General features: G+C 40.1%; 1 long non-coding RNA gene across 1 annotated transcript; it reads left to right on the top strand.

The window, feature by feature from the left end:
* Window positions 1-10,278: 10,278 nt before the first annotated feature.
* Window positions 10,279-12,791, top strand: LOC121678349. Its single transcript, XR_006021217.1, has 3 exons — window positions 10,279-10,351; window positions 11,120-11,215; window positions 12,353-12,791. It is a non-coding gene; the product is annotated as an uncharacterized LOC121678349 (long non-coding RNA).
* The last annotated feature ends 448 nt before the right edge of the window (window positions 12,792-13,239 follow it).

The following is a 13,239-nucleotide window of genomic DNA, read 5'->3' on the forward strand; positions in this document are numbered from 1 at the left end:
GTACAGTTTGCGATGATCTATCTATTAAAGGCGAATTTTAACATAAATATCCGCTTCTCGAAGTCACCGAGTACTGTTATTCGGATATCTGTCCACCATTCGTCCGATTGATTTCAAACTTGGCAGGTGTCTTGCTAGAGGACTGTAGGCTATAAAGAGGATAGATAAGGGGCTTTGGCAGAACTGAATCAGTGTAGACTACACGGGTAAAATGTGAAGTAAGTGCAAGATATGTGGATTATTATCATGTCTGACCTCAACAATAAAGACCCCATATGCAGTTTCTTTTAATGTATTTTTTTGGGCTTTTTATGCCTTTAATGCGGATAGGATAGTGGAGAATGACAGGAAGTGAATGGGAGAGAGAGTCGGAATGGGATCCGGAAAGGACCACGGGGCGGGAATTGAACCCGGGTCGCCAGCGTACGGTGTAGGTGCCCAAGTTTCCTTGCATAAAATGATTCCAACAAACTATGCAGTGGCTATTCAAAACAACGTAAAAAAGATGTGGAATAAACTGACACTTTGAATAGTCCAGGCTACTTTGGACTGTATTTAGACTTTGAATAAATAGATGACAATTCCAACTGCAATGTCCCAAACTGAAACAAGCAATAATGGTCCTGAATTGAAGGATTACCAGTTACAGGTAATGAGTGGCAGACAGGAAGGGATGTCACTTAGGCTACATGGTCTACCAGAGACTGTCTTTGAGTCAGATCGTTGCAAATTTCCAATAATGATCCATCATTCCACAGAATGGTTTGTCTTCTCTATCATGAAGTTATTCAATAGGGTAAACATATAACTTTGCCTCAAAACAGCTGTTAGGATTATGCCATTTCGATCTGTAAAAAAATTCACATTTAGCCATGTTTAAATTCTGCTCACTGCACATTATATTATGTCATAATATAATATTCAGTATTCATTATTGAATGCTTAGCTGGAATGATGTTTTTCCCTATCATCCTATTTTTAAAGCAGGCTTACCTGCGGGCATGTAATGGGGCTACATGTTTTCTACAGGAATAGCATGTTTGAATTGGGCACTGCACTAGTGTTTAAAATTAGCCTCGAAAGCTTCTGATGTAGCTGTGAAATAAGGCATCCCTGACCTCTGGCATTTCATTACAGACAAATGGAAACTTCACTTTATCAGGCACAGCCCCGATTTGGTCCACAAACACAACAGGACAAGGAGGTGAAAGCATCAAGATGGAGCCGGATGGGAACTTGGTCATGTACAACGCATCAAAATACCCTGTGTGGATGAGCAACAGCGGGAGCACGGCTCAGGAAGGGATTAAGCTCGTAGTGAACACTGATGGACACCTAGAAATAATGCACTACGATCAGGAGCTCTGGCGTCGCCCTGAATGATATTCTCCTGATCCTGATGTGCCACACGCATATAAAAGAATTAGGAGAGACCTGAGTCTAGCAGATTAGAACTCTCAAATAGTTACGTAGGCTAGTCATCAGCTTCAGCACTGTTAGCATGAAGCCGAATGATTTTACTGATGATTAATGATTTACTGGTGATTAAATGCATTTAATAAAGACAAAAAAAACTTCCAAATTGTGTGTTATTATTCCAAATGAATGAAGTGAAATCTTATTCTATCTTATCTTATTCTAATTTAGCAGTGACTACTGGAAATTAATCACAAAATAAATCTAAATTGGTCTACATCTAAATCCACCAGCAATGGATTCATTGTTATTCAGTGTTATTTCAACTCAAATAGTGTTAAATTCAAACCTACCCCAGAGTTGATATAATTATCACTGGTTCAGAATTAATGTTACACTTTGTGTTAATATTTTAACTACATAATAGTGTATCCATAGTGTTATTTTTTGACACATTTAACTGTTCATTTTCACACTGATTGCGTTAACTCTTTTCATGGGGGGATGTTATTTATAAATGTTGTTCTGTCAGAGCATAGTGTCGGTTTCAGTGAATATGATCAACAAAAATCTTGCCAACTGCAGCTTTAAGTGACCCCACAAACCATTATTGCACAGGCAGCGCCCACACATAGTAGACCTAGGGCTCTCACAAGTAGCAAAGAACATGACCGATGTACCGAGTAAGCTATCGCCTAAGCCTGATGTTGATGTTCATACATCTTCCAACCAATGGTGCAAAAATCTAATCTTAGATCATTAAAATGATTTATGCCTGTGTGTGGTATATAGCCTTAGCCTACTTGGGATGCTTACATGCAGATGCCAAAGCATTACTGTATTTTCGTATTGATGTGAATTAATGTGCAGATCCAAAGTTTAAACGGTAGTGCATCACCATCAAATTAGAGAATATCTCAGAACTATTATCATGGACAGCTCCCCTTAGGAGTGTCTCAAGAGCGGTGCACGCGTGTTCACGCTACGAGCATGTTCGGAAAACAGTCGGAAAAAACAAACAACCGATTTTAAGATGAATCGTAGAAAACCCTGTAAGTGCGTGTATCCATCGTTATCGGGAAACCGTGCCCTGGTCCCAAATGTAGTATATATCCTCAGTATAGTAGTTGTAACGCATTTAGTGTATATTTTAAGGAAGACACGGAGACCAGTTAACGTGTGTGCCACTGTATTCTCGAACCCAGGAATCTGCATACAAAGCATGTAATCACAACAAGGGCACTACGGTATCCACAGAGAGTCAAACTTAAGAAGCCAATATACCACAATTCCCTCCCCCTTTACCTTCATAGTACCGTCAGAAATAAAATAACAAATCAGTCCCTTATTATAGTATGATCTTTTCTCTTTTGCAATTATGACATTCTATTAACCTTTGTTTAATAAACAATTTGGTGACATAAACAAACTTTCACCTAAACTAGGGAAAAAGGGGGGTAAATTGCCTCATTTCCCAGACTAAACCCTGGGGATTATTTTGCCCCAACGTAGTGGGTTAGTCTCTAGACTACAAGGAGAGTCTGTCTGGAGGGAATCTAACTCTCTCTGGATAAGTACGGTCAGTGGGTATGTCACTCATCAGTGTCACCGGAGGTGGGTGGCATGAAGCACGGCTGGTGTGAGCTGAGGCAGGGGATACCTTTGTGGTAGCATGAGGAGTATTTCTGTAGGACAACAGGAAAGCACTGAGGCGCCGGTTAAGAGATTGTGTATTTGGTGACGATTTGAGAGCTTGTTTCAGGGTCTGTACGAATCTTTCAGCGAGCCCATTTGTAGCTGGGTGATATGGGGCAGTTCTAATGTGCTGAATGCCATTTTCTTCCATGAATGTCTTGAACTCTTCTGATATTAGCTGTGGGCCATTATCACTGACAAGCTGCTGGGGTAATCCGAAACTACTGAAAATAGACCAAAGCTCTTCAATGGTTCTTTCTGCCGAGGTGTTCTTCATCACTACCACCTCAGGCCATTTGCTGTGAGCATCAACTACCACTAAAAACATGTGGTTCTCCAGAGGCCCAGCAAAGTCAATATGAACCCTGTGCCACGGGTCTTCACTTTTAATTACAGTACATTAAAAAGCAGGTACTTCTTTACTTTTACTTAAGTAGGGTTATGATTGTGGTACATTCTACTTTTACTAGAGTAAATATTTATCTGGTTATTTGTGCTTTTATTTAAGTACTGATTTTAAGTACTTATTCAACGACTACTGAGGCTATACATCAGAGAAATGTAGGTGATCATCAACTGTACCACCCCAAGTTAGGTGATGTCAGTGAAGAAGAGCCAAGCTGCACGCAGGGTATATATATGCACATCCAAAATTAGTTTACAGGCGCTCGATCAATACTTGATCAAAACTTGATCGAGCAGATCTGTATTTTGATTTGTGGAATAGCTGGATTAGTTTATCTCCAATGTCAAATATTTTTGCTATGACACTGAGTTTATATTTCCTACAAAGGGGGTCCTATAGTTTGACTTTAAGAGGAGTGGGAATGGGAGTACAGTTTGAAAAAGATCAATTGATGGTTTCTCAACAATGTTTCCAGGAAAGGCACCCTTGAGATTTTTGTGTCAGCAGCACTCCTACACACACACACACACACTTCCACACGTCTGACAAAATGAGTCACTTCATCATCCGATGATGTGATTGAACTCATAGCCATTCTTCTGCATTCCCTTCTGATATGTGGTCTCTACACCTTCTCCCCTCTGAGGAATTCATCGGATGTGACCACAGGGAACGTGATGCTGGAACAGGCTTGGAACACCTCAGCACACACACACACACACACACACACACACACACACTGGACCTGATGTGAAACACACCAGCTCAGCTCCACTGAAACGTCATGTGTGGGACGTGCTTACAGATGGAAACTAACAACCGTGCCCACACCCCATTTCTCCAACATAAGCTTCTCTAACATTGCTCACAAGACATGCAGCTGTTTGTATCACCAGTAACCACACACACTGATAAAATCACATCATCACTCTTTAATCCATAACAGGGTAGGTGGAATTTAGTTCTTGGTCGAAACCACACACTGAATTGACTCAACATTGTAAGTTGTATCTTGGAGTCCAATTTGCTGCTATCTCGGTATGGAGTTGTGTGAGTGGGTGAGTGAGTTGTGAGCACATCTCTCTGCATGCATCATGTTTGCTGTAGAATTCTCCTCTCTTCCACCCCTCTCTGCGTTGGTTATAAAATTAGCAGTCCTCAGTGACCCTCATCAGTCTGACAACACACACAGTCTCTGTGCATCCTACCAGTCTGACATCACCTGTCTACTCTTCACTTGTGAGTATTTTGTGCATCTGATGGACTCTCAGACTCTTCGTACAGCAGGTTTTCATGCTGGGAATAAACCGGTTTGAATCAGTTTATTGCCCAAATTCCGTTTATCTCAATATTCCGTTTAACCTGTTTACAAGTAGAATGTCACATTTTGAGCATATTCCTGTTTACATAGCAATCGACATTATAACAAATACGTCAGCGACGCAGCGTACAACATCATGGCATAAATCTTCGTTGGTGGAATTCCCTCTTTTGGCTGCAAAATACAACATCATCCTTGTCTTCCACCTGTATTTCACTTGTTCAGGCATACGTCGATAGCCAGCCTCAATAAGTTTTTTACAAATCTTTTTAAAAATGTCAAGACGTAAGTTTGTCTCATCTTCTTTTTAAAGGTGTGCGCATTGTTTCGCTATGATTAGGAAAGTGCGTGAGAAACAATTGGTTCATTTTATCCTAATTCTGTGCAAATTGAGCATGTGCAGGCCTACAACAATCATCCTTCAGGGAAGCATATTCAGTTTAAGGTGTTTAATGACCCAATATTCTGTTTAAAACATGGCATATACTAGGCATATGCTATACACATGGGATATGTACTGTGTAAAAAGCAATATGCCTCTGTTTAGTACTTGTGATGCCTATGTATTCGGAAAAAAAAAAATTAAAAAGTGTAAACATGCCCTTCGTGGCACAGTGTTTGTGTTTTTTCAGAATGTGTTACAATCCTTTGTAAAGAATTGTGGATCTCTGATATGTTTTCCCCAGAAGATGAGTGGGACTGACACACTCCCAGCAGGCAGCCAACTGGTACCAGGACAATATCTGATATCGGTGAACAAACTATACAAAGCAACATTTGAGGTACAGTTTGCGATGATCTATCTATTAAAGGCGAATTTTAACATAAATATCCGCTTCTCGAAGTCACCGAGTACTGTTATTCGGATATCTGTCGACCATTCGTCCGATTGATTTCAAACTTGGCAGGTGTCTTGCTAGAGGACTGTAGGCTATAAAGAGGATAGATAAGGGGCTTTGGCAGAACTGAATCAGTGTAGACTACACGGGTAAAATGTGAAGTAAGTGCAAGATGTGTGGATTATTATCATGTCTGACCTCAACAATAAAGACCCCATATGCAGTTTCTTTTAATGTATTTTTTTGGGCTTTTTATGCCTTTAATGCGGATAGGATAGTGGAGAATGACAGGAAGTGAATGGGAGAGAGAGTCGGAATGGGATCCGGAAAGGACCACGGGGCGGGAATTGAACCCGGGTCGCCAGCGTACGGTGTAGGTGCCCCAGTTTCCTTGCATAAAATGATTCCAACAAACTATGCAGTGGCTATTCAAAACAACGTAAAAAAAGATGTGGAATAAACTGACACTTTGAATAGTCCAGGCTACTTTGGACTGTATTTAGACTTTGAATAAATAGATGACAATTCCAACTGCAGTGTCCCAAACTGAAACAAGCAATAATGGTCCTGAATTGAAGGATTACCAGTTACAGGTAATGAGTGGCAGACAGGAAGGGATGTCACTTAGGCTACATGGTCTACCAGAGACTGACTTTGAGTCAGATCGTTGCAAATTTCCAATAATGATCCATCATTCCACAGAATGGTTTGTCTTCTCTATCATGAAGTTATTCAATAGGGTAAACATATAACTTTGCCTCAAAACAGCTGTTAGGATTATGCCATTTCGATCTGTAAAAAAATTCACATTTAGCCATGTTTAAATTCTGCTCACTGCACATTATATTATGTCATAATATAATATTCAGTATTCATTATTGAATGCTTAGCTGGAATGATGTTTTTCCCTATCATCCTATTTTTAAAGCAGGCTTACCTGCGGGCATGTAATGGGGCTACATGTTTTCTACAGGAATAGCATGTTTGAATTGGGCACTGCACTAGTGTTTAAAATTAGCCTCGAAAGCTTCTGATGTAGCTGTGAAATAAGGCATCCCTGACCTCTGGCATTTCATTACAGACAAATGGAAACTTCACTTTATCAGGCACAGCCCCGATTTGGTCCACAAACACAACAGGACAAGGAGGTGAAAGCATCAAGATGGAGCCGGATGGGAACTTGGTCATGTACAACGCATCAAAATACCCTGTGTGGATGAGCAACAGCGGGAGCACGGCTCAGGAAGGGATTAAGCTCGTAGTGACCACTGATGGACACCTAGAAATAATGCACTACGATCAGGAGCTCTGGCGTCGCCCTGAATGATATTCTCCTGATCCTGATGTGCCACATATAAAAGAATTAGGAGAGACCTGAGTCTAGCAGATTAGAACTCTCAAATAGTTACGTAGGCTAGTCATCAGCTTCAGCACTGTTAGCATGAAGCCGAATGATTTTACTGATGATTAATGATTTACTGGTGATTAAATGCATTTAATAAAGACAAAAAAAACTTCCAAATTGTGTGTTATTATTCCAAATGAATGAAGTGAAATCTTATTCTATCTTATCTTATTCTAATTTAGCAGTGACTACTGGAAATTAATCACAAAATAAATCTAAATTGGTCTACATCTGAATCCACCAGCAATGGATTCATTGTTATTCAGTGTTATTTCAACTCAAATAGTGTTAAATTCAAACCTACCCCAGAGTTGATATAATTATCACTGGTTCAGAATTAATGTTACACTTTGTGTTAATATTTTAACTACATAATAGTGTATCCATAGTGTTATTTTTTGACACATTTAACTGTTCATTTTCACACTGATTGCGTTAACTCTTTTCATGGGGGGATGTTATTTATAAATGTTGTTCTGTCAGAGCATAGTGTCGGTTTCAGTGAATATGATCAACAAAAATCTTGCCAACTGCAGCTTTAAGTGACCCCACAAACCATTATTGCACAGGCAGCGCCCACACATAGTAGACCTAGGGCTCTCACAAGTAGCAAAGAACATGACCGATGTACCGAGTAAGCTATCGCCTAAGCCTGATGTTGATGTTCATACATCTTCCAACCAATGGTGCAAAAATCTAATCTTAGATAATTAAAATGATTTATGCCTGTGTGTGGTATATAGCCTTAGCCTACTTGGGATGCTTACATGCAGATGCCAAAGCATTACTGTATTTTCGTATTGATGTGAATTAATATGCAGATCCAAAGTTTAAACGGTAGTGCATCACCATCAAATTAGAGAATATCTCAGAACTATTATCATGGACAGCTCCCCTTAGGAGTGTCTCAAGAGCGGTGCACGCGTGTTCACGCTACGAGCATGTTCGGAAAACAGTCGAAAAAACAAACAACCGATTTTAAGATGAATCGTAGAAAACCCTGTAAGTGCGTGTATCCATCGTTATCGGGAAACCGTGCCCTGGTCCCAAATGTAGTATATATCCTCAGTATAGTAGTTGTAACGCATTTAGTGTATATTTTAAGGAAGACACGGAGACCAGTTAACGTGTGTGCCACTGTATTCTCGAAACCAGGAATCTGTATACAAAGCATGTAATCACAACAAGGGCACTACGGTATCCACAGAGAGTCAAACTTAAGAAGCCAATATACCACAATTCCCTCCCCCTTTACCTTCATAGTACCGTCAGAAATAAAATAACAAATCAGTCCCTTATTATAGTATGATCTTTTCTCTTTTGCAATTATGACATTCTATTAACCTTTGTTTAATAAACAATTTGGTGACATAAACAAACTTTCACCTAAACTAGGGAAAAAGGGGGGTAAATTGCCTCATTTCCCAGACTAAACCCTGGGGATTATTTTGCCCCAACGTAGTGGGTTAGTCTCTAGACTACAAGGAGAGTCTGTCTGGAGGGAATCTAACTCTCTCTGGATAAGTACGGTCAGTGGGTATGTCACTCATCAGTGTCACCGGAGGTGGGTGGCATGAAGCACGGCTGGTGTGAGCTGAGGCAGGGGATACCTTTGTGGTAGCATGAGGAGTATTTCTGTAGGACAACAGGAAAGCACTGAGGCGCCGGTTAAGAGATTGTGTATTTGGTGACGATTTGAGAGCTTGTTTCAGGGTCTGTACGAATCTTTCAGCGAGCCCATTTGTAGCTGGGTGATATGGGGCAGTTCTAATGTGCTGAATGCCATTTTCTTCCATGAATGTCTTGAACTCTTCTGATATTAGCTGTGGGCCATTATCACTGACAAGCTGCTGGGGTAATCCGAAACTACTGAAAATAGACCAAAGCTCTTCAATGGTTCTTTCTGCCGAGGTGTTCTTCATCACTACCACCTCAGGCCATTTGCTGTGAGCATCAACTACCACTAAAAACATGTGGTTCTCCAGAGGCCCAGCAAAGTCAATATGAACCCTGTGCCACGGGTCTTCACTTTTAATTACAGTACATTAAAAAGCAGGTACTTCTTTACTTTTACTTAAGTAGGGTTATGATTGTGGTACATTCTACTTTTACTAGAGTAAATATTTATCTGGTTATTTGTGCTTTTATTTAAGTACTGATTTTAAGTACTTATTCAACGACTACTGAGGCTATACATCAGAGAAATGTAGGTGATCATCAACTGTACCACCCCAAGTTAGGTGATGTCAGTGAAGAAGAGCCAAGCTGCACGCAGGGTATATATATGCACATCCAAAATTAGTTTACAGGCGCTCGATCAATACTTGATCAAAACTTGATCGAGCAGATCTGTATTTTGATTTGTGGAATAGCTGGATTAGTTTATCTCCAATGTCAAATATTTTTGCTATGACACTGAGTTTATATTTCCTACAAAGGGGGTCCTATAGTTTGACTTTAAGAGGAGTGGGAATGGGAGTACAGTTTGAAAAAGATCAATTGATGGTTTCTCAACAATGTTTCCAGGAAAGGCACCCTTGAGATTTTTGTGTCAGCAGCACTCCTACACACACACACACACACTTCCACACGTCTGACAAAATGAGTCACTTCATCATCCGATGATGTGATTGAACTCATAGCCATTCTTCTGCATTCCCTTCTGATATGTGGTCTCTACACCTTCTCCCCTCTGAGGATTTCATCGGATGTGACCACAGGGAACGTGATGCTGGAACAGGCTTGGAACACCTCAGCACACACACACACTGGACCTGATGTGAAACACACCAGCTCAGCTCCACTGAAACGTCATGTGTGGGACGTGCTTACAGATGGAAACTAACAACCGTGCCCACACCCCATTTCTCCAACATAAGCTTCTCTAACATTGCTCACAAGACATGCAGCTGTTTGTATCACCAGTAACCACACACACTGATAAAATCACATCATCACTCTTTAATCCATAACAGGGTAGGTGGAATTTAGTTCTTGGTTGAAACCACACACTGAATTGACTCAACATTGTAAGTTGTATCTTGGAGTCCAATTTGCTGCTATCTCGGTGTGGAGTTGTGTGAGTGGGTGAGTGAGTTGTGAGCACATCTCTCTGCATGCATCATGTTTCCTGTAGAATTCTCCTCTCTTCCACCCCTCTCTGCGTTGGTTATAAAATTAGCAGTCCTCAGTGACCCTCATCAGTCTGACAACACACACAGTCTCAGTGCATCCTACCAGTCTGACATCACCTGTCTACTCTTCAGCTTGTGAGTATTTTGTGCATCTGATGGACTCTCAGACTCTTCGTACAGCAGGTTTTCATGCTGGGAATAAACCGGTTTGAATCAGTTTATTGCCCAAATTCCGTTTATCTCAATATTCCGTTTAACCTGTTTACAAGTAGAATGTCACATTTTGAGCATATTCCTGTTTACATAGCAATCGACATTATAACAAATACGTCAGCGACGCAGCGTACAACATCATGGCATAAATCTTCGTTGGTGGAATTCCCTCTTTTGGCTGCAAAATACAACATCATCCTTGTCTTCCACCTGTATTTCACTTGTTCAGGCATACGTCGATAGCCAGCCTCAATAAGTTTTTTACAAATCTTTTTAAAAATGTCAAGACGTAAGTTTGTCTCATCTTCTTTTTAAAGGTGTGCGCATTGTTTCGCTATGATTAGGAAAGTGCGTGAGAAACAATTGGTTCATTTTATCCTAATTCTGTGCAAATTGAGCATGTGCAGGCCTATAACAATCATCCTTCAGGGAAGCATATTCAGTTTAAGGTGTTTAATGACCCAATATTCTGTTTAAAACATGGCATATACTAGGCATATGCTATACACATGGGATATGTACTGTGTAAAAAGCAATATGCCTCTGTTTAGTACTTGTGATGCCTATGTATTCGGAAAAAAAAAATTTAAAAAGTGTAAACATGCCCTTCGTGGCACAGTGTTTGTGTTTTTTCAGAATGTGTTACAATCCTTTGTAAAGAATTGTGGATCTCTGATATGTTTTCCCCAGAAGATGAGTGGGACTGACACACTCCCAGCAGGCAGCCAACTGGTACCAGGACAATATCTGATATCGGTGAACAAACTATACAAAGCAACATTTGAGGTACAGTTTGCGATGATCTATCTATTAAAGGCGAATTTTCACATAAATATCCGCTTCTCGAAGTCACCGAGTACTGTTATTCGGATATCTGTCCACCATTCGTCCGATTGATTTCAAACTTGGCAGGTGTCTTGCTAGAGGACTGTAGGCTATAAAGAGGATAGATAAGGGGCTTTGGCAGAACTGAATCAGTGTAGACTACACGGGTAAAATGTGAAGTAAGTGCAAGATGTGTGGATTATTATCATGTCTGACCTCAACAATAAAGACCCCATATGCAGTTTCTTTTAATGTATTTTTTTGGGCTTTTTATGCCTTTAATGCGGATAGGATAGTGGAGAATGACAGGAAGTGAATGGGAGAGAGAGTCGGAATGGGATCCGGAAAGGACCACGGGTCGGGAATTGAACCCGGGTCGCCAGCGTACGGTGTAGGTGCCCCAGTTTCCTTGCATAAAATGATTCCAACAAACTATGCAGTGGCTATTCAAAACAACGTAAAAAAAGATGTGGAATAAACTGACACTTTGAATAGTCCAGGCTACTTTGGACTGTATTTAGACTTTGAATAAATAGATGACAATTCCAACTGCAGTGTCCCAAACTGAAACAAGCAATAATGGTCCTGAATTGAAGGATTACCAGTTACAGGTAATGAGTGGCAGACAGGAAGGGATGTCACTTAGGCTACATGGTCTACCAGAGACTGTTTTTGAGTCAGATCGTTGCAAATTTCCAATAATGATGCATCATTCCACAGAATGGTTTGTCTTCTCTATCATGAAGTTATTCCATAGGCTAAACATATAACTTTGACTCAAAACAGCTGTTAGGATTATGCCATTTCGATCTGTAAAAAAATTCACATTTAGCCATGTTTAAATTCTGCTCACTGCACATTATATTATGTCATAATATAATATTCAGTATTCATTATTGAATGCTTAGCTGGAATGATGTTTTTCCCTATCATCCTATTTTTAAAGCAGGCTTACCTGCGGGCATGTAATTGGGCTACATGTTTTCTACAGGAATAGCATGTTTGAATGGGCACTGCACTAGTGTTTAAAATTAGCCTCGAAAGCTTCTGATGTAGCTGTGAAATAAGGCATCCCTGACCTCTGGCATTTCATTACAGACAGATGGAAACTTCACTTTATCAGGCACAGCCCCGATTTGGTCCACAAACACAACAGGACAAGGAGGTGAAAGCATCAAGATGGAGCCGGATGGGAACTTGGTCATGTACAACGCATCAAAATACCCTGTGTGGATGAGCAACAGCGGGAGCGCGGCTCAGGAAGGGATTAAGCTCGTAGTGAGCACTGATGGGCACCTACACATAATGCACTACGATCAGGAGATCTGGCGTCGCCCTGAATGATATTCTCCTGATCCTGATGTGCCACACGGATATAAAAGAATTAGGAGAGACCTGAGTCTAGCAGATTAGAACTCTCAAATAGTTACGTAGGCTAGTCATCAGTTTCAGCACTGTTAGCATGAAGCCGAATGATTTTACTGATGATTAATGATTTACTGGTGATTAAATGCATTTAATAAAGACAAAAAAAAAACTTCCAAATTGTGTGTTATTATTCCAAATGAATGAAGTGAAATCTTATTCTATCTTATCTTATTCTAATTTAGCAGTGACTACTGGAAATTAATCACAAAATAAATCTAAATTGGTCTACATCTGAATCCACCAGCAATGGATTCATTGTTATTCAGTGTTATTTCAACTCAAATAGTGTTAAATTCAAAACTACCCCAGAGTTGATATAATTATCACTGGTTCAGAATTAATGTTACACTTTGTGTTAATATTTTAACTACATAATAGTGTATCCATAGTGTTATTTTTTGACACATGTAACTGTTCATTTTCACACTGATTGCGTTAACTCTTTTCATGGGGGGATGTTATTTATAAAACAGGAAATGTATGTTGTTCTGTCAGAGCATAGTGTCGGTTTCAGTGAATATGATCAACAAAAATCTTGCCAACTGCAGCTTTAAGTG

This window comes from Alosa sapidissima, chromosome 12 (genome assembly GCF_018492685.1).
Source record: "Alosa sapidissima isolate fAloSap1 chromosome 12, fAloSap1.pri, whole genome shotgun sequence".
Taxonomy (NCBI): Eukaryota; Metazoa; Chordata; class Actinopteri; order Clupeiformes; family Clupeidae; genus Alosa; species Alosa sapidissima.